Source organism: Oncorhynchus mykiss, chromosome 12 (genome assembly GCF_057628025.1).
Source record: "Oncorhynchus mykiss isolate SJ-2025 chromosome 12, ASM5762802v1, whole genome shotgun sequence".
In the NCBI taxonomy this organism is placed as follows: Eukaryota; Metazoa; Chordata; class Actinopteri; order Salmoniformes; family Salmonidae; genus Oncorhynchus; species Oncorhynchus mykiss.
The window spans coordinates 47,902,762-47,926,079 of NC_143033.1; the positions used below are offsets into that span (position 1 = coordinate 47,902,762).

Genomic DNA, 23,318 nt, shown 5'->3' on the forward strand with positions numbered 1-23,318 from the left:
ATGGCATATACAGTAATAGACTGAAAACATCTGTCTTTTCTCTCTCCCTCTTTTGGAGTACTGCCCTGGAGCCCACATGGGCTCATTAACACATGGCTGAGCTAAAGGGAACAGTCCAGCCCAGCAGATGAGCCTGGTCCAGCCTGCATCAGTCGCTGTATTATCTTCATTTAGGATTCAGAGGGACTTCAAGCCTGCACAGACGGAGGCACACACACAGAAAGAGAGACACAGAGAGAGGGACACACACACACATGGACACACAAACACACGAATAAACACACGGACATTCACACACACACACAGGCATTCACACACACACAAACACACACACACACACACACACACATACACACACACACACACACGGTCCCTGAATGTTTCACCCTTTGGGTAATTCAGAAAGTGGAGTATATTGGAAGGTAGCAAGGGTCGCCAGGGAGGCAATTTCATATGCTGTCCCTTTAAAAAAAAAAATCTTTATTCATGCTGTAATCAAAGTCGATCCTCCTTTCGCTCTTTCTCTACTTCTAAGTCTGTCAATCAGGATTTCTATCATACAGACTGAGTGCATGTGACTGTAGGGTGAAATAACCTTGGAATAGTATAGACTACTCATGTGTAACTGTTTGCTGTCTCCTGTAGCAATAATCATAAATGCTACCAATATGAGCCCCATTCCACCTGGACAAAGGACATAAGGTTCAGGCATAAATAATATAATGTAGTAGTCTACATGTTTGAAGCCATTTGATTGACATATAGTTAGTTATGTTGACGTTTTTAACGTTTATCCCCACAACAGAAAATGAGCATTTATTCTGTGTAGGATTCAATCAAGTTTTTTTTGCCATTTCCTTGTCTGAGTTAACTTCTGTGAGGAAACCACAGGCGACTTTCTCGGCTTGAAGAGTGAAGACAAACAGGGTCAGCCAATTACATTCCTATAATATTCAGTCCAGTGTGATATGGGTCATAGAAACAAAGACAATGGGTAGAAAGACTCTGCAGGAGCATTCAGTCAGTAGTTACATGGCTTGAAACCACAATCACCAAGAGCACATGAGCTCCCGCCAACACTGCTTCAAAGGTGGCTGAGAACAAGTTGCTGAACCTGCCTCTACATTGAAGCTAATAACACGCTAGTCTCCTCTGTATGGTTTACTAATCCTATTCTTTAAAACACTTTGCAGTGTGGGAAAGTCTCTGCAATCTAAATTGGATCTTAATTACGAAACCCAACAGCAGCACTCAGTCCTTACAATGAGAAAATTGGCACATTTTCTGGAGTGTAAAGCATGGCTATGCATGACAGAGACACTAATAGTGCTGGTAAGACAGCGCTCCCACCTCCATTCCTATGGGGAAGAAATAGGGTCCAAAGCACAGGAAGTAAGACCTGGAGGAGGGAAATAGAAAGAAGAAAACAGCTGGATTGTAACAAACTGTGCCCTGTGCTTTTAGTGTTCTCCGAAAACCCGGAAGGTTAATGTAGATGTGTCTAAAGAGAACAAAGAGGTTAAAAAAACAGCCTTAATGAACTATTTAACAGCACACATCCAGTCTGCCTGGTCGTCCTCCTGTTTAACGGCGCTTCTCTCTTCAGGGGTCACCGTGGTGCATCCCAGGAAAGGCGTATGGCAGCTGCTGGCACACCTGACAAATCTGATCGGATTAGAGCCAAGTTCAATTAGCTCTACAGCAACAGGCCCCCTTAATCCACTTTAATTTATTATGAGTAAACCAGATTCCGCAGGGGGATGACTTGGAGTCTCTGACCTTCTCCTTTCTGACGGCTGGGAGCAGTGGTCAACAAAGGATTAGTCTGGAGGCCTAGAGGGGCAACATGGTCTGCTGTCAGGTGATGATTTACGGTGGTCCCGAGGGGCAACCCACAGAAACAAAGATAATACTGCAGTACCTGAAACACAAACTGGTGGCGATATGTTGCCGATTCAAAAGGTCTAAACCCTCAATGTTGAGCATGTTCAAGATCTGGACTAATCAATCATCTGGTCAAAGATGTCGCAAAGTTATTCTACAGTGAATTCACACTCGTATTTGAATTGACCCCATCAGACAATCATATGGCCTGTTTTAGTTTTCATATGTTATCTGAGAGAGTTAGGGCTATAATCTACAATACCTTACGTACATCCGGCCAGATTTGACGCATTGAAATGAGCTCGCGAGGCCCATTAAAAGGTCATGAGGAGGTGAGCCCCGAATCCCAGCAGTAGCACCCACGGGTGACAGCTCTGGAGATAGCTGGCCTGTGTTCTTTGCCTGGTCATTTCACTGATGATTGAACCCATTAGTGTAAACACAGCTGAATTACTTCTGCCCTGAAAGAGTTGCTCCCATATCCCCCCCAGCTCGACTCAGTATACAAATGGGCTGCTAAGTGGTTAGTCAATATGTCAGTGTACTTTTTTCCCCACATTTTGTTACGTTAGAGCCTTATTCTAAAATGGATTAAATTACCACCCCTCATCAATCTATACACAATAACCCATAATGATAATGCAAAAACTGGTTTTTAGATTGTATACATATATAAAAAATGGAAATATGTAATTTACATAAGTATTTAGACCCTTTACTCAGTACTTTGTTGAAGCACCTTTGGCAGAGATTAAAGCCTTGAGTCTTCTTGGGTATGACACTAGAAGCTTGGCACAACTGTATTTGGGGAGTTTCTCCCATTCTTCTCTGCAGATCATCTTAAGCTCTGTCAGGCTGGGATGGGGAGCATTGCTGGACAGCTAGTCCTTTAGGTGCCTTTTGGCAAACTCCAAGCGGGCTGTCATGTGCCTTTTACTGAGGAGTGGCTTCCATCTGGCCACTCAACCATAAAGGCCTGACTGGTGGAGTACTGCAGAGATGGTTGTCCCTCTGGAAGGTTCTCCCATCTTCAGTGTGACCTCCCTGACTAAGGCCTGACTCCCCAAATTGCTCAGTTTGGCCAGGCAGCTCTAGGAAGAGTCTTGGTGGTTCCAACCTTCTTCCATTTAAGAATGATGGAGGCCACTGTGTTCTTGGGGACCTTCAATAATGCAGAAGTATTTTGGCACCAATCCCCAGTGATGTGCCTCAACACAATACAGTCTCGGAGCTGTACGGACAATTCCTTCGACGTCATGGCTTGGTTTTTGCTCTGACATGCACTGTCAACTGTGGGACTAATATAGACAGGTGTGTGCCTTTACAAATCATGTCCAATCAACTGAATTTACCCCAGGTGGACTCCAATTAAGTTGTAGAAACATCTCAAGGATAATCAATGGAAACAGGATGCACCGGAGCTCAATTTCGAGTCTCAAAGCAAAGGGTCATAAATTAAGTCAATAAGGTATTTCCAAGAAAATCTAAACCTGTTTTCGCTTTGTCATTATGGGGTATTGTATGTAGATTGATGAGTATTTTTATTTAATTCAATCCATTTTAGAATAAGGCTGTAACCTAACAAAATGTGCAAAAAGTGAAAGGGTCTGAATACTTTCCGAATGCATTATATATAAAGAAAGCATAATAGCTGTAGACTTTGGTATTTATGCTGCATAACAGCAGTTGTTTAGGATTGACTTCATCTTGAAGGCATTCCTTAACAAGCAATTTACAGGTATTCGCCAGTAGAGCTGGAAAAACACAATTGATTTACAAGTATGTCATTCAGAACTAAAGTTGAAGAATGTATAAGCAAATGCAGAAATGGCCTCTTAGTATATTATCTTTTTTACTGACATTATCTCCTGGTCTGAAACGGATGTAAGTATGCTTTTTATACACTCATTATTATAAACTCAGCAAAAAAATTAACGTCCCTTTTTCAGGACCCTGTCTTTAAAAGATAATCAGTAAAAAATCCAAATAACTTCACAGATCTTCATTGTAAAAGGTTTAAAGACTGTTTCCCATGCTTGTTCAATGAATCATAAACAATTAATGAACATGCACCTGTGGAACGGTCCTTAAGACACTAACAGCTTACAGACGGTAAGCAATTAAGGTCACAGTTATGAAAACTTAGGACACTAAAGAGGTCTTTCTACTGACTCTGAAAAACACCAAAAGAAAGATGCCCAGTGTCCCTGCTCATCTGTGTGAACGTGCTTCCTGGAATACTGCAAGGAGGCATGAGGACTACAGATATGGGCAGGGCAATAAATTGCAATGTCTGTACTGAGACGCCCAAGACAGCGCTACAGGGAGACAGGATGGACAGCTGATCGTCCTCACAGTGACAGACCACGTGAAACACCACCTGCACAGGATCGGTACATCCGAACATCACACCTGTGGGACAGGTGCAGGATGGCAACAACAACTGCCCGAGTTACACCAGGAACGCACAATCCCTGTATTAGTGCTCAGACATTCCACAATAGGCTGAGAGAGGCTGGACTGAAGGCTTGTAGGCCTGTTGTAAGGCAGGTCCTCACCAGACATCTCCGGCAACAATGTCGCCTAGGGTCACAAACCCACCATCGCTGGACCAGACAGGACCAGCAAAAAGTGCTCTTCACTGACGAGTCGCAGGTTTGTCTCACCAGGGGTGATGGTTGGATTTGCTTTTATCGTCGAAGGAATCAGAGTTACACAGAGGCCTGTACTCTGGAGCAGGATCGATTTGGAGGTGGAGGGTCTGTCATGGTCTGGGGTGGTGTGTCACAACATCATCGGACTGAGCTTGTTGTCATTGCAGGCAATCTCAACGCTGTGCGTTACAGAGAAGACATACTCCTCCCTCATGTGGTACCCTTCCTACAGGCTCATCCTGACATGACCCTCCGGCATGACAATGCCACCAGCCATTCTACTCGTTCTGTGCGTGATTTCCTGCAAGACAGGAATGTCAGTGTTCTGCCATGGCCAGTGAAGAGCCTGGATCTCAATCCCATTGAGCACGTCTGGGACCTGTAGGATCGGAGGGTGAGGGCTAGGGCCATTCCCCCCAGAAATGTCCGGGAACTTGCCTGGTGGAAGAGTGGGGTAACATCTCACAGCAAGAACTGGCAAATATGGTGCAGTCCATGAGGAGGAGATGCAGTACTTAATGCAGCTGGTGGCCACACCAGATACTGACTGTTACTTTTGATTTTGACCCCTCCTTTGTTCAGGGACACATTATTCTATTTCTGTTAGTCACATGTCTGTGGAACTTGTTCAGTTTATGTCTCAGTTGTTGAATCTTGTTATGTTCATACAAATATTTACACATGTTAAATTTGCTGAAAATAGTGTGAGGACGATTATTTTTTGCTGAGTTTATAATGTCAGCTCTGTTCAGAAGTGATATTCTTTTACCGAGTGTGAGTCATATGGGACTGTGCAAAACGTCAGCCCCTACAATCCCACAAACTGTGTATGCATTAAATCTAACATGTGTGAGAAACATGCTGATGGCATTTAAAGCGCACTATGTTTTGTGAAATATCATATGCATGAGTACAGCTCCCTAGCAGGGGAGAAAACAAAGGCGGTCCATAAACAACAACAAAATCTGCATGTCACAGGGAAAAAAATAAAGAAAAAAACGACTCTGTTTTGTGTCCCACAATGCACCTGATACCCACTCAAACACCCCCTCCTGAGCAGGGGCCCCCAGCATGCCAGTCAGATTCTGCTGGGTTGAGACACTAACATTCACGCAAAACACTCACACCAAGGCAAGCCTCTTCAAATGTCAGACTGTGACCACATTAACAGTTTTTGCCACTGTAAATTATTCAGAGCGAGGTGAATTTGTTTTAAATGTTTTATTGTGGCCAGTCTGGGGATGTACCTTAGGAAGAGGGAGGAATCCTCCTAAGTGATTTCCAAAAGACTAAGACACATTTTACTGCTCATTATTGTGGGTCGAGTTTCTGGGGGTCTCCAGTTTGAGTCTTCCCAAGGGGGCCCTTTGTCTGGAACTGGACCCCACCTCCACACACACACACACACACACACACACACACACACACACACACACACACACACACACACACACACACACACACACACACACACAGTGCCAGTGCACGCCTGTCTGCTAGTAAACTGATGCTTGTATGGTGTCATCATTATTCATATGCCATGAGAACGTTACATAAAGTATCAATTAATAAAACTTCTAAACTTATTTGTACTACTACATTTAGCCATTTCTATATCTCACTGGTATTAACATCTGCCAATATGAGTCTGTTCATTTTCAGGCAAGTACATTTCATTGTTTGCTTTCTGCCATGTGCAAAGCATGCTCTTAACCATTTAAACATATCACAGTTCACCCTTCTTAATACCCGAAGCCCTAATCGGCTTAGCAACTGTGTACATTATAACGCCCCTGATTGGTTACAGGGTTCTTCGGCTGTCCCCATAGGAGAGCCCTCTTTGGTTCCACAAAGGACCCTCTGTGGAAAGGGCTCTTCATGGAAACCAAAAGGGTTCTACTTGGAACCAACAAGGGTTCTTCAGAGGGTTCTCGTATTGGGCCAGCCAAAGGACCCTTTTAGGTTTTAGATATTATGTTTGTTTTTTTATAAGTGTGTATATGCAGCTCAGGGAATTATGGAAATGTGAGGGTACACACAATAAAGACAAGTTTGCCCACATAGATTCACATAGAACAGTCTTTCCCATGTATGGTACTACACAAAGAGAAGCAGAGCACTATAGTGCCCATGCACTAATTGGGTGTGTGACTACAGCAAGGTTCATTGAGCGAGGGCAGAGATGGCCAAGACCCAAAGCTTTACAGTACAGAGATAGTGATCACCCATGGACACATTATTAACCAGATAAGCTCACTGGCTAAGCCGAGGGAATATTAATGCAGATGACACAAATTGAATAAAGCAGTGTTAATTCCAACGTCTTCTTCCTGTGAGGTCACAGAGAGAATATATATCACACTTAAATATATTAAACTGATGTAAAAATAAAGCGTAGAAGAAACAAATGATTTCCTTTGAGTCATTAGCGCTTACAAGTCGAGTAAAACGATCAGGGGCCATCACAAAAACATTGTGGCGTGGAGGTCAAATTACCATTTTAATGACCTCAAAGCCTTAGTGGAAAGAGAGAGCACAGATGGGTCATCCCACGACTGTTTTCAGAGGAACTACAGGCTTTGTGCACCTGATGGGAGGTCACTCAAGGGCCTTCATCTGCTTCTACATTAAGGACAAACAAACATCGACAGAAAAATGATACTCCAACCTCCACTGCTCGGTTCCAATAATAAATCTCCTTTTCACATATGGTGCATTGGTGGCTCATACAGTCAAATCGCAGTCTTGACATTCTGCTATAGGGGACTGGGCCGGCTATAGCCTTTTGGGAGCCCTAAGCGAGATTAGGTTGGGGGCCCCCCACCACTTCGCAGGAAAAATATTTGAGTGGCCCGCACTCTTGACGGCGGAGAGAAAATATAGGTTTTAAAGTACATTTCCTGCCTCCGGAGTGGCACAGTGGTCTAAGGTAGTACATTGCAGTGCTTGAGGCATCACTACAGACCCGGGTTCGATCCCAGGCTGTGCCACAGCCGGCCGCAAACGGGAGTCCCATAGGGTGGCGCACAACTGGCCCAGTGTTGTCCGGGTTAGGGGAGTGTTTGTCCGAGGGGGCTTTACTTGGCTCATCGCATTCTACCCAACTCCTTGTGGTGGGCTGGGCGCCTGCAGTTGAACGGTGTTTCCTCCGACACATTGGTGCAGCTGGCTTCTGGGTTAAGCAGGCGGGTGTTAAGAAGTGTGGTTTGGCGGGTCATGTTTTGGAGGACACTTGACTTGACCTTCGTCTCTCCCGAGGGAGTTGCAGCGATGAGACAATATCGCATTTGGATCACAATTGAACATCATGAAATTGGGAAGAAAAAGGGGCAATTATTTATATATTTTTTTATAAGTGAATTTCCTGCAAATTTACTAATTTTGCCATGACTTATGCCATGTTAATGATATCGGAGTGAGAGTTACTAACAAAATCAAATTGGGACCCTGAGTGCCTGGTCGGTATTCGGCCATGATTACTACAAGTTTAGATAGCTGGCTAGACTAACTTACAAATCAAACATTTTTAGCTGACATGGCTAATTGAGCGACTCAAGATAAAAAAAAGTAGCTGATGCACAACCAAATTTTGAACTTACACCTTATGTATTCTACTATTCTAAGTTGTTTTTTTTGGGGGGGGGGGCTAGCAGCCTGGGGCCCTGAACGACCGCTTATGTCACTTATGCCTGGAGCCATCCCTTTTGGAAACACCGCACACAACACGCGTGTATGAAACAGTCAGTTTATGGTGATCAAATGGAGGGAAACTTAACGCACAAGTGAAATATGAGTGCACTAACTATTAATTTGTGCATTCCATTAATTAGCGCATTCTAGCCCCAACAGAGCCCAGAGTACAGCAGGTTGTTATTGCCATGGATCCATCACCTCAGGGCTGATTGATATGGGCACTTGGAGCAGATAATGGGGGACTCCATTTCTAAATGCTGCGAGCAATCAGTGGCTGAGAGGATTAGATGGTGTAATGACTCCCATCGTGTGATGTGGTTAACCCCACTGGCCTATTTCAGGCCATAAAATCTAAATAAATACCCTGTGCTTGTGGCTCCTGTCATCATTACCACAATGTTTCACTGCCTGGGGTCTACAAGAGTCCTTTACCCTTACAGAAGGATAAGGGTGAGGTTCATGTTTGGGCATCGAGTCGGTTTTCACATGCAACTTGGCGGCTTGAAATTTGGCATTTACTTTTCAGAAAGCTGGTATCAGGAACAGTTCTCATTGATTATCAAGACAATGGAGAAAAAAACTCATAAAAAGAAAAACAGCAATAGGTAAACAATGTTCAATCGTTGTGCAGACTCAGTGGGACTTCAAGAAGCTAGCTATATACAGGCCTATCCATTGCCCCTAATAACATGGTCGGTGGAGCAACACCACCATGACAGACTTACAATGGGAAAAAACACACTTGGCTTGTTTACAGGAAAACTACTGACAACAACCTCGAAAGTTTTATCAGGATATTAGTGAAGTCACTGTGGTGGAAGAACAAGAGATCTTTGTGGCTTTTCCAGGACCTCAAATTATATGGGAGGCAAGGAAAACCACAGCTTCAGGTTCACCTAATGAAACATGGCGAGAAATTCACATGAGATGACACCGCCACGTGTTTACTGAGGCTCCCAAGTGGCCTGTCTAGCTCCACGGTTAACATTCACAAAGTGCATTCAGGAGGAAAAGAGGATGCACCCAAACTAACTGAAGAGATTCATTATGATTACTCTCTGACTGTCTTAAGCCGACCTGTGGCTCAATAAAGCCAAAGGAGAAAGCCCTGGATCCCAACTCCTGGCAATGAGGTTAAGCCTCTGCCTTCAAAACGACAATACATAAAACACATGCATCAATCGGGTCAGAGTTTACAGATTGTTAATTCCAAGGCCAAGGGTTACACCACCTTTACTATTCCCCTGGGCCTGTGACAGCAAACTCAATCCAAATGCTCACAAGGTATCCTAAAAGTGTCCAGAAAGTCTTCAATAGGCTAAAGGAGGGTAGTTTCTGTTGGTGAAAGGACTCTAGTAGGGCTGTTTGGCTCTGTGTTTTGTAGTGCTGTGCAATATCTTTACCTGTAATGAAGAACTATGTTCCTAAGGTAACAACCCATTTTTTCTACACCTTTTAGTGGTACCCAATTGGTAGTAACAGTCTTGTCCCATCATTGCAACTACCGTACGGACTCGGGAGAGGCGAAGGTCGAGAGCCACGTGTCCTCCGAAACACTACCCAGCCAAGCCTGACTGTTTCTTGACACAATGCCTGCTGAACCCGGAAGCCAGGCGCAACAATGTGTCGGAGGGAACACTGCGCCCGATCTGCCACAGGAGTCGCTAGTGCGCGATGGGACAAGAACATCCCTGCCAGCCAAACCCTCCCCTAACCCGGACGACGCTGGGTCAATTGTGTGCCACCCCATGGTTCCCCGGTCGTGGCCGGCTGCGACAGAGCCCGGACTCGAACCAGGATCTCTAGTTGCACAGCTAACACTGGTGCCACTCAAAAGGCCCACTGGAATGAGATGTTTGACGAGCATACTTTTGGTCATGTAGAGTACATGTATTTACAATGTACTTACCCAGGAGGAAGACAAGTGAAGTGACATTTTTAATTACTTTATAGTTACATTGTAACAACCTTTGCAGGCAATAGGCTATAACCAGGAGAATTAAGAACACAGGAAAACATTTTTCAGTTGCATTTCTCTTCAATGTATTTGACAAAGATTCATATTCAAACCATTCAAATGTAATTTCCCATTTCAGACTCAAAGCAATAAGTATTTTAGCTAGCTAGCATTTGGCTATTATTTACTAATGTAGCTAACTAGCTAGCTAAGCACTGGCACAATGTCATCACGTTTTCTAACTCGGTCAATAAACGTTCCAAAATCATCGTCAAACTTATTAAACATTTAGTTAACAATGTTATTTCAGTATTTTCAGACATACATTGCACTTTTACACATGACAAAACTTCATAAAATCATGACAAATTAAGAGACAGAAATAGCATATGGCTTGCATTCTGGCTGAAAAGGAGAGTGTGAGAGGCCAGTGTGATATCACTTTCTGGTGACTCTCACTTCTACAAAAAACATTTAAAAACAAATGACTATTTAGTGATTGACATTGTATGTTTGCACATTCAAAATACAAATAAGTAGTCAGAAAAAAACTGGGCTGTCATCAGGAAGTGACATCACACTGACCTCTCACACTCATTTGGTACCAAAATGGACGCCACATGCTATTTATGTCTCTTAATTTGTTGTGTTTTTAAAGGTTTTTAATGTGCAATAGGACAATGAAAGTCTAAATACATTGTAAACTAAATGTTTAATGAGTTTTGATAATGATTTAGTAACATGTATTGATCAAGTTGTAAAATGTGTTGACATTGTGCCTGTGCTTAGCTAACTAGCTGGCTACATTAGGGAATAATGGGGAAATGTGTTAGTATGTTTTAGTAAAAATAGTAATTACAGAAATGGGTAAAGATTGTTACATTGTAAGTACAATGAAACGAAAAGGGTTATACCAAATGTTCTCCTGTTTGCTACTTTCTCCTGGTTAGCCTATTGTCTGTCTGCAAAGGTTCTTACATTGTAACTACAAAACATTTATAAAGGTTATACCCTACTGGGTTTCACATTAAGTTGCTTGCTCCTGGGTAGGTAAATAATAATTACAATTATAAACTGGGTGGTTCGAGCCCTGAATGCTGATGGGCTGACAGCCATGGTATATCACACCGTATACCATGGGTATAATACCAATTACATTGGTAACCAGTTTACAGTGGTATAAAGTACTTAAGTAAAAATACTTTAATGTACTACTAAATTTGTTGAAGTATTTGTAATTTACTATTTATATTTTTGACAACCTTTATTTCACTACATTCCTAAAGAAAATTATGTACTTTTTACTCCATACATTTTCCCTGACACACAAAAGTACTCGTTACATTTTGAATGCTTAGCAGCACAGGGAATGTTCCAATTCACAGACTTGTCAAGAAAACATCCCTGGTCATCCCCACTGTCTCTGATCTGGCAGACTCACTAAAGACAAATGCTTTATTTGTAAATGATGTCTGAGTGTTGGGAGTGTGCCCTTGGCTATACATAAATGTAAAATATATATATATTGTGTCGTCTGCTTGACTTAATATAAGGAATAAGAAATTATTACTAGTTTTACTTTTGTTACTTAAGCATTTTTTAGCAATTACATTTACTTTTGAAATTTAAGTATATTTAAAAACAAATACTTTCAGACTTTTACTCAAGTTGTATTTTACTGGTGACTTTCACTTTTGTCATGTTCTAATAAGGTATCTTTACTTTTACTCAAGTATGACAATTGAGTACTTTTTCCACCCCTGCCAGTTTATAATAGCAATAAGGCACCTCGGAGGTTTGTGGTATATGGCCAATATACCACAGCTAAGGGCAGTATCCAGGCACTCCGCTTTGCGTTGTGCGTAAGAACAGCCCTTAGCTGTAATATATTGGCCATATTTTAATTTTATTTTACAGTGTAATTTGACTGAGAACACATTCTCATTTACAGCAACGACCTGGGGAATAGTTACATGGGAGAGGAGGGGGGATGAATGAGCCAATTGTAAACTGGGGATTAGGTGGCCATGATGGTACAGTATGAAGATCAGATTTTAGCCAGGACACCAGGGTTAACACCCCTACTCTTCAAATCAAATCAAATCGTATTTGTCACATACACATGGTTTGCAGATGTTAATGCGAGTGTAGCGAAATGCTTGTGCTTCTAGTTCCGACAATGCAGTAATAACCAACGAGTAATCTAACCTAAAAATTTCATAACAACTACCTTATACATACAAGTGTAAAGGAATGAATAATATGTACATAAAGATATATGAATGAGTGATGGTACAGAACGGCATAGGCAAGATGCAGTAGATGGTATCGAGTACAGTATACACATATGAGATGAGTAATGTAGGGTATGTCAACATTATATTAAGTGGCATTGTTTAAAGTGGCTAGTGATACATTTTTTACATCAATGTTTTCATTATTAAAGTGGCTGGAGTTGAGTCAGTATGTTGGTAGCAGCCACTCAACGTTAGTGATGGCTATTTAACAGTCTTGTGATAGAAGCTGTTTTTCAGTTTCTTGGTCCCTGCTTTGATGCACCTGTACTGACCTCGCCTTCTGGATGATAGTGGGGTGAACAGGCAGTGGCTCGGGTGGTTGTCCTTGATGATCTTTGTGGCCTTCCTGCCTTCCTGTGACATCGGGTGGTGTAGGTGTCATGGAGGGCAGGTAGTTTGCCCCCGGTGATGCGTTGTGCAGACCTCACTACCCTCCATAGAGCCTTTAGGTTTGTGGGCGGAGCAGTTGCCATACCAGGCGGTGAGACAGCCCGACAGGATGCTCTCGATTGTGCATCTGTAAAAGTTTGTGAGTGCTTTTGTTGAATTTCTTCAGCCTCCTGAGGTTGAATAGGCGCTGCTGCGCCTTCTTCACCACGCTGTCTGTGTGAGTGGACTAATTCAGTTTGTCCGTGATGTGTATGCCGAGGAACTTAAAACTTACTACCCTCTCCACTACTGTCCCGTCGATGTGGACAAAGTGGTGCTCCCTCTGCTGTTTCCTGAAGTCTATGATCATCTCCTTTGCTTTGTTGACGTTGAGTGTGAGGTTATTTTCCTGACACCACACTCCGAGGGCCCTTACCTCCTCCCTGTCGGCCGTCTCGTCGTTGTTGGTAATCGATAAGTGCCATGGGATATTTAGCTACCACAGAGAGTCAGGACACCCGTTTAACATCCCATCCGAAAGAGCGCACCCTACACAGGGCAATGTCCCCAATCACTGCCTTGGGGCATTGGGATATTTTTTTAGACCAGAGGAAAGGGTGCCTCCGACTGGCCCTCCAACACCACTTCCAGCAGCATGTGGTTTCCCATCCAGGGACTGACCAGGACCAACCCTGCTTAGCTTCAGAATCAACGCAACAAAGGGATGCAGGGTGGTATGCTGCTGACGATATACCACACCCCCTTGTGCCTTATTGCTTAAGTATACTACATTGTTCTTAAATTAAGTACAGCCTTTGAGCCAAGTCATAACAGAGAAAGAAACTAATACAACTGGTAGTTAATGACAGGGTGTACCTTCTTACAATTGTTTTTACCAGGTCCTAGCCCAGGGGGACTCCAACCCTGTTCCTGGAGAGCTACCGTCCTATAGGTTCTCGCTCCAACCCTCATCTAGCGCATCTGATTCTAATAATTAGCTGGTTGATAAGCTGAATCAGGTTAGTTACAACTGGGGATGGATTGAAAACCATCCCGGTTCACCAACCCGGTTCCTGGTAGCTCTCCGGGAACCGGGTTGGGGAGCCCTGTGCTAGCTTATTTATCAACCCTGGTATGACATGTGGGTTTGATGGTAGTGGCACTTTGTAGTTACATGTAACAAGGTCAGATTTTTGGTTTGAATTATTACATTTTAGTCATTTAAACGTGCATTTACAAGACTGTTACATAGCGGAACAAGAAAATTAGTAATAACATCAGTAATTACACTTGTTGAAGTACCTTCAGCAAGTTGATGTGTAATTACACCTTCTTCCAGTTGTGTAATAACTGATAGTGCTACAACCTTATTAGCATGTATTTACATTTGTTACCTGAGTAACTACTGTTACTACAGTTATTACTGTGTAGTTACATAGTACTTAGGGCAACTATGTAAAGTGTTACCCTTTATGCATATGCAAAGGAGAGCCTTTCTTATCTTAACCTTGATATATTCTGACACAGACAATTCATAGCTGAGGATACATTCAGTTGCATGGCAACCTGCAATTACAGTTGCCATCTTGATAATGAGTTTGCACTTCTTGCCATCTAAATTTCGCCCTTATACAACTGTATTTTCATGAACACAAAGAGCAGACCTGAATAAGATGTATGCCTATTTTACAAAGTCAGCACGCATGCTCACAGTATTTTGTCATTGCATTCACGGCCGATATAGATATCAGTAATACTGTCTAAGGCAAAATGGCTGCTGTGCACGAGGGGTCTAGTCAAGCATTACAGGTGGCATTGTGCCAAGCCCAAAGTTTGACTGTGGTGCAAGGCCAGGATAGGGACCAGGTTTATGTTTGGCCAAAAATCCCTATCACGCCGTATGTGCTGCCAAAAATCACCATGACACATTTTGGCTGACAATTTGATAATAGGGAAACTGTTAAGTTTTCGGCCCATTCTCTTTGTCCCCCATGTTCTCTTCACTAGTATAAATTGTGAAGACTGACGCAACAGATCGCTACAATGACAGTTTATCTAGGAGAGCTGATCTAGTGTTTTCCTCCTTGAGAACGTCAAGTGTATGCCTGATTAGGACTTGCTGTTTCTGGTGCCAGGGAGCCTTTATAGTGTAATGTTGCACAAAATAAGGAAATAGGACAAACTAAATACAGGTATCGCCACTTTGAACAGAGTGGTTACATCAGTTGAAAGTACTGTGGCTGCATCTGAAATGTTATCTTACTCACTATCTGGTAAAAGTGGTGCACTATATAGGGTATAGGGTGCCATTTCAGAAGCAGCATGTACCTATCACTCTACCCTATGGCCTCAGCAATGACTTGCAAAAACAGGAAGGATCCCGTGCTGACTTCTTTTGGAGAGTCAGCACTTGAGCAGCTATGTGATTATGCCTATTAAAAGGCAGACATATATTTTAAATCAGGAAGCTACACTCAAGATAATAAAAACAAAGCTAGCATCTGTTACCACTTTGGAAATAGCAGGAAGAGAAAGAATTGGCAAAAGAAAATCAAACCTATTATCACACTATTCAGACACAGTCAAGTACCAAGTGAGCAATTGCAATGAAATAACAGTGGGTGATTCACCGGTTCAAACAAAAAATCCAACAAACAAATGTTGGTAGAATACAGTACCTGAATAAAATTGAGTATTTTTTCCATAAGGGACAGGAGTATAATTGTCAGCCTTAGACTGATTTTCAGACTGTAAAAGCATAGTGTTTGAAAAATAAAATTCAGATGTGTGGGCTGTAGACCGTGCCCAACATAATCCAAGCACTATTCCTAACTCTCATTTCACTGTGAGAAAATATACCACATTGAAACGAATACAAAATTATCTCTCGAATGTTGTGAAAACATTTATGACAGTATGTGTGTGTGCAAGTCACACATTTTGGCTGACAATTTGATTACACGGAAACCGTCTTGTTTTTGTCTTAGAATGTCTGCAACTCCTGTTGAGTGTGGCTGTGAGGAATCTAATTTTGGTGGATTATTCTGGACCAGTTATGTGCCCATGTATCCAACGCTGGAGTATGGGGCCACATCAGTAGCTGCCATTCAAACCTAAGCAGTGTGAAGGGGATTGAGATCCAAGGGGAAGGCACCGTGCCAGAGGGCCTCGAAGTGGCGATGTGCAGCTTTATAGCACGGAGGCTATAGTGTGAGTGTCTGAGTGTGTGTTGGCCTCCCCCGAGCTGTGTGTTTTGCATCGGTCACCTCAGGGAGAGTAAGCAAACAATTTTATTCAACACCTAGTGCCACAACAGTACTGCCTGGGCATAAACAGAGCAGAAATAAATGGGATGGTGAATGAGGCTATGGGGCTTTAGATTGAGAAAACAAGAAAAGGTCATTGAGTTATGAGCACATTTACAATTTATGACGGAATCTCACTGCATTTTGCTTAGTTTTCCCATCAAAATGGTGTCCTGAAAATGGGAAATACAATGTTATACCCCACAAGGGAGTATATACAAATAATTGGATAAAGGTCCCCCTGAATAATCTCTACAAGCAATGCATGACTTGATTCAGACAAAATACAATTAATACAATCAGTAAAAGTGAAAGACACTTTGAGTAAATTATCCTAATCCTCTAGGATAAATCCTAATTTAGTTCCCCCCAAATTAATCTGGCCACATTTACTTGCTTTGGCACCGGCAACCACGCTGACAAGATTCTTAGCATCCACATGATATCCTTTCAGGCACGAAGGAGACGGAGATGTGAAATATTCCAATTACATGAATAGATATGGGGATAAAAATCTATTAAACTAAAAATGTTCCAGTACAGTATATTGTAATGAAGGCGTAATGAAATGTGGCCCTTGTTCCACTTAGAGAATATGAGTAGGTGACATCAGTGGAGCGAATGAGGAGCACGCGGTAGAAGGCAAATTAATTAATCACCTGTGTCTAATCGGCATGCAGATTTGAAAGGGCTGGAAACAGTGTATGATCAGAATTCATTTCAGCATCACCTGCCAACAGTGACATATTTGCTTTGGAGAAATAGAACCCCAAAATACTTCACAATTAAAACACAATCATATCCTGATTGAAAGTCCCAGAAGGGGACACAAATAAACAGTCAATTAGGCTTAGGTATGGGGGCTGACAATGATGGCAACAATAACAACAAGCAGCATAGAGAAGAAGAAACTCAAATCAAATTTGATTTGTGCTTTTTATGTCATTTTGAATGCAGTAAACACATGGGAGATGTGAAATAGGAGAAGCAAAGAACAGGTACTTAGTCCCGAAGCAATAGGAGTGTGGTTTTAGCAAGATCTTGGCAACAGTGGGATCTCTCATGTTGATATAACAGTTGATCATATTGTATGCCCATTGAATCTCAGATACATTTTCTCACAAGGTATTTTTCAATGGGCTTAATACAATTGTTTTTATAATATTGAAAACTGCATTTATGATATAAACCAAATGAACCTGAACCATTCTAAATTTAGGGACTAGACAAAATGTTAGAGATAATCAGAGCTACAAGAAGTGTGCTCTTAGTATAGAAGTATCAGAATATCACTATGCACAGTATCAGTCAGCATTCACTTTGGTGTCCACTGTCCAGAGTGAATTAAACTAACACAGAGCATACATTTTAGATCACATCCAAAAAGCAGGTATTTTGGTGGTGCTGTATTCACGCTGTTGGCAATTCTCTACCTATGCAGTTGGTAATGGGGCTGGTACGAGATTGACCTTTATTTAATGTTCCAGCTGCCTAAATGGTATTGCTAATAATGCTATTACAGCCGATTGCTGGGTCATTTAATCACTCTACTGAATGCTTCAGTTGTCCCTTCATGTCCTTCTCAGCTAAAGTCATACAGTATATTATTGGCTTTAATATTTGTCCTGAGGTGGAGGGCGAAAGTAGGCACAGCAGGGCATTACATGGTTGAACCTGATACCACTGCTATAATACTATTGGCAGTGTTCTCCTTTTGCAGTTTAGATTCAGCAGGCTATATGTTGCTCAAATGTTGTGAAATGGAGATTGCCGTCACAAACATGCATCCAGCTTTGTACAGTATGACTAAGTGTAAGAAAAGCAAAGGTGTTAGAGTTATGACTAAATATAGCATGATTATTCCACTATTCTTAGAGGATGTTCACTGATTGTGAACAGTATCATTGTGATGATTAATGTAGTGAAAACTGCAGTTTTCACTTGATAATTGTTCATCCAGATATCATCATATATTTTCCACACGCTTGGTTAATACAAAGAATGAACCTTATAGGGGAAGAAGATGGATGCATACACTAACATAAGACTCATAATTAGGCCAGATTAGCAAAGAAACTATGCAGAGCCAACATACATATCTAACACATGCAGCTAATTCCAAACACATCATCCAAAAACTCAGTGGGAAGGTCACAGATGAGCATGTATAATACACAATAATGTTAATGAAATCCTTGACACATCACAAGCCAATGAGTGGGCTTTAATATTGATTCCTATTCGGGCCAATTTCCCCATAAGATCAGTTCACCCGGGGGGCTTCCGGGTGAGCAATGTAGAAAGAAGTCACACGAGGTCTCTTTTATGATAACTTTTGTAAATAATCCTACATTTTGCCTAAATTCATACTTCTCATGACCTAAAAAGTCAGTAATGGAGGGTACCTAAATTAGCATGACCAAACCAGTCACACGCTTTGGAAAAAACACATTCCACCAAATCAACTTCAGCTAAAATGGCTACCACCCCACCTTCATTGAAGGCTTCAATAGCCACTCCGGGTGACATGGCTATTGACATGGCAGCAGCACTCACCGAATTGCTGAATAATTCACTGGCGGCTGCACTGGCTCTAAGTCAGGCAACCATGGAAACCATCCGGGGTTCTGTGGCATCTCACATTACCACACTGGCTGAAGTTGAGGCTGGGCTCTCCGGCCACAGCGATAAACTCACTACACTGGAAACCAGGCTTGACAATGTGGTCACCGCCAACAAGTCTCTACAGCTACAAGTGGAAGATTTTACGTTGAAAACACCAGAATATCCACGTGATTGAACTGCCAGAGGATTCTGAGACAGGTCATCCAACCAGGTCATGGCGGAGCTGTTCAAGGAAGTTTTGGGCGATGAGTCTTTTCTCAATCTCCCTGAACTTGATTGAGCTCACCGCAGCCATGCACCGAAACCTCGCCCAGGCGGCCGACCACGTCCCATCATAGTGCGGTTCCATCGATACAAAGAAAATAAGCTCGTACTTCGGGGGGCAAGGGAACATGGAGACATCCTTTCCCAGGCCACAAGATCAAGTTCTACCAGGGTTTCAGTGCTAGCCTGGTGAAGAAACGGGCCGCATTCAACGACATCAAGTCCACTCTGTACAAGAAGGGAATCTGCTTTGGGCTGATTTATCCTGCCCGACTCCATGTCACCTTTAAAGGTTACATTTTTTGAAAATCCTGAAGAAGCTGAGTCCTTCTACCGACAGCGCATACATTGAATGCCTGAAATACATAAAATGCCTGAATTGGGATGATTTCTCACCTGTCTATATTATGTGAGTAACGTTAGTTCTAGTGACCGTCTGGACACTAGGCTACATACTAGAGGTCGACGGATTATGATTTTTCAATGCCGATACCGATTATTGGAGGACCAAAAAAAGCCGATACCAATTAATCGGCTGATTTGTATATATGTAATAATGACAATTTCAACAATACTGAATGAACACGTATTTTAACTTAATGTAATACATCAATAAAATCAATTTAGTTTCAAATAAATAATGACACATGTTCAATTTGGTTTAAATAATGCAAAAACAAAGTGTTGAAGAAATTAAAAGTGCAATATGTGCCATGTAAAAAAACAAACGTTTTAGTTCCTTGCTCAGAACATATGAAAGCTGGTGGTTTTAGGAAGTTTTAGGTTGTAGTTATTATAGGACTATTTCTCTCTGTACCATTTGTATTTCATAAACCTTTGACTATTGGATGTTCTAATAGGTACTTTAGTATTGCCAGCCTAATCTCTGGAGTTGATAGGCTTGAAGTCATGAACAGCGCAATGCTTGAAGCACAGCGAAGAGCTGCTGACAAATGCAGGAAAGTGCTGTTTGAATGAATGCTTACGAGCCTGCTGCTGCCTACCTCCGCTCAGTCAGACTACTCTATCAAATCATAGACTTAATTATAATATAATAACACACAGAAATACGAGCCTTAGGTCATTAACAAGGTCAAATCCGGAAACTATCATTTCGAAAACAAAACGTTTATTCTTTCAGTGAAATACGTAACTGGTCTTCACACAGTTCGCAACGAGCCAGGCGGCCCAAACGGCCTCATATACTCTGACTCTGCTTGCACAGAACGCAAGATAAGTGACACAATTTCCCTAGTTAAAATAAATTAATTTTAGTAGGCAATATTAACTAAATATGCAGGTTTAAAAAATATATACTTGTGTATTTATTTTAAGAAAGGCATTGATGTTTATGGTAATGTACACATTGGTGCAACGACAGTGCTTTTTTCGCGAATGCGCTTGTTAAATCACCCGTTTGGCGAAGTAGGCTGTGATTCAATGATAAATTAACAGGCACCGCATCGATTATATGCAACGCAGGACAAGCTAGATAAACTAGTAATGTCATCAACCATGTGTAGTTAACTAGTGATTATGTTAAGATTGACAGTTTTTTTTACAAGGTAAGTTAAATGCTAACTAGCACCTTACCTTGGCTCCTTGCTGCCCTTGCATAACAGGTAGTCAGCCTGCCACTTAGTCTCCTCATGGAGTGCAATGTAATCAGCCATAATCGGTGTCCAAAAATGCAGAATACCGATTGCTATGAAAACTTGAAATCGGCCCTAATTAATCAGCTATTCCAATTAATCGGTCGACCTCTACTACATACATCTATGGCCATCTATCGATTAGTTTCTCGTGAAACAATTCTAAGCTAAAGCTTGCTGGCTACAGTAGGTATGTTTGAAGCAGCACATAACTTGTTTCTGTTGTTGACAATGCCATACTATACTGTCTAACACATTTTTAAATTTCCATTTGATCTTAAGTTTCTTAAAAAAAAAAAATGTTAGGTAAAAGCGCAGCAATTAGATTTCGTTCATTTTACTTAGGCTTTGAACTTGCTGCTCCACTAATGGCAATCTATAGCCTACACTAGCTAGTTAGTCACCGATCCTGTCCACCAATATTTGTGTATATACATTTTTCATTGGGGTCTGCTTGATATATAACATTTTTTTATTGTATTTTTTACTCTTTATTTTTATGGACACTCAACTACCGTGGTTTACGTTGGTCATGATTGATGAGTTTGGTCACTGATGGGCTCAGTTACATTCACTTCATCTTGGACTCCACTAAGACATTGGAGTCTAATACTACCACTCCTCTCTTCCTATTGTACTCTTGTTTAATTGTTGCACTAGATGAAGAGTTTAGACCCACGGTTAGTTTGCTTAATTGTAGATATCCAAATTGCTAATGGTCTGTTTGTATACTTTTCTTGAATTGTTCCCTCCTAACGATTCTTAACAATTTACCAATACAGGCGTTGACCCTTTTCATAGCCTACTGGTTAATTTCAAACCTTTCTCATTACTCAGCCCTGTGGCGACACCTAGTGGACTGCATTCATTTTATGGCCACTGAAATGCCACCAAATCGCTGTTAACATTTTTCAATAACTGAAGCTGAAGGTTTTACTCTAGTTTAAAGTGTGACCGGCACCCAAAATGTACACTTGCATATTGATATATAAAAAAATAATAATTTCAAGGGCGTATGTAACTTCTTTCCTAGGTTGTTTTGGCCTCACTGCACATGTAGGGTAATCAACGGATGCTGAGTAAGAGATAGGATTTGTATTTTTCCTTTGAAGGGTGTTGTACTATCATTTTTATTTGTATTTTTCCTTTGAATGGTGTTGTACTATCATTTTTATTTTTATGTGTGTCGGGAATGTTGGGGGTGGTGGTGGGGGGGATATGTTGGCATTATCAAAAGATTGTGCTCTGCTTTTCTTTTCTTTTTTAGAAGAAGAAGATTTTTAATTTTTTAATTTAGATGTGTTGCTCATGCTGCTCCTCTCTCAATCTCTCTTTTCCTCTTTCTTTTTCATTTGGCTTCAGGAAGGTTCTTTAGGGCTCCCAGTCAGACTGGTGACATGGAACATTCACGGTTGTGGTTGGCAAATTAAGCGCTCCAGACTTTTTTCACATCTGAAGAGCTTGAATACTGATATCGCATTTCTTCAAGAAACACACCTACGTGTTAACGACCATACTAGATTGTGTAAAGCATGGGTTGGACAGCTTTTTCATTCTAATTTTAATAGCAAAGACAGGGGAACAGCAATAGTGATTCACAAATGAGTACAGTTTTCACCGTCACAGATAATTTCAGATCATAGACGTTGTACAATAGCTAGTGGCACCCTCTTCCAAACCCCTGTAGTACTTGCAAATGTTTACGTCCCCTAACTAGAGTGACACTAGATTTATGAAATATCTTTAAGCCTCTCTCCCTAATCTTGACACCCACCACCTCATCTTCAGCGGGGACCTTAACTGTGTTATTGAACCAAGACTTGACCGGTCTAATTCCAGAACCCTTACTCCTTCCGGGATACATTCATGACACAAATGGGTTTTGTTGATCCATGGCGCTTTCTCCACCCGATCAAAAAAAAACGTATCTTACATTTCTCATGTTCATCAAGCCTACTCGTGCATAGACTACTTTTTTTAGATAGAGCCCTTCTCCCCTCAGTGAAACCCACAGAATATTCTGCGATAGTGATTTCGGACCATTCTGGACTTAGCACTTACTCCGAATGCCAAAATAAATCTGTCGAATTGGAGATTTAACACGGCCCCATTGTCTAACAAAGATTTCTGTGACTTTATTTCGACCAACATAGATGTATTCATTCAAACTAATAAAAATGATGACACCTCCCTCTTCTTTGGGAGACTTCGAAAGCTGTACTAGGCGGAAAGATCATTATGTCATACAAAGAAAACTGAATCATCCGGAACTGGTGGACTCAATCCTGGCAATAGACCGGCAATATTCAATATTCATCCCCTGAATTATATGCAGAGAGGCTGAAACTTCAAACACAATTTAATCTGCTTTTCACTGATATAGCAGAGTTTCTGTTGCAACGAACAAAGTGGACGTACTATGAATTTGGTGACAAGGCCAGCTGCCTTTTGGCACACCAACTTAAATGCCAGTCAGCATCTCATCTCTCAGGTATATGACTCCTCCCGTAATCTTACAAGTGATCCCTCTAATATTAATTCAACCTGTGGCATTTTATTCTAACCTCTAAAAAGCTGAACACCCATCAGATAATACGGCTATGGACAACTTTTTAGAT

General features: G+C 41.6%; 1 protein-coding gene and 1 pseudogene across 1 annotated transcript in view; both read right to left on the reverse strand.

Moving 5' to 3' along the window:
- LOC149979197 (zinc finger BED domain-containing protein 5-like) overlaps positions 1-19,133 on the reverse strand; it is a 43,580-nt pseudogene extending 24,447 nt beyond the window's left edge.
- The window catches only part of LOC110537699 (transmembrane protein 132E), a 385,161-nt gene that overhangs the window by 208,408 nt on the left and 153,435 nt on the right, over positions 1-23,318 (reverse strand). The gene's annotated exons all lie outside the window — the stretch shown is intronic.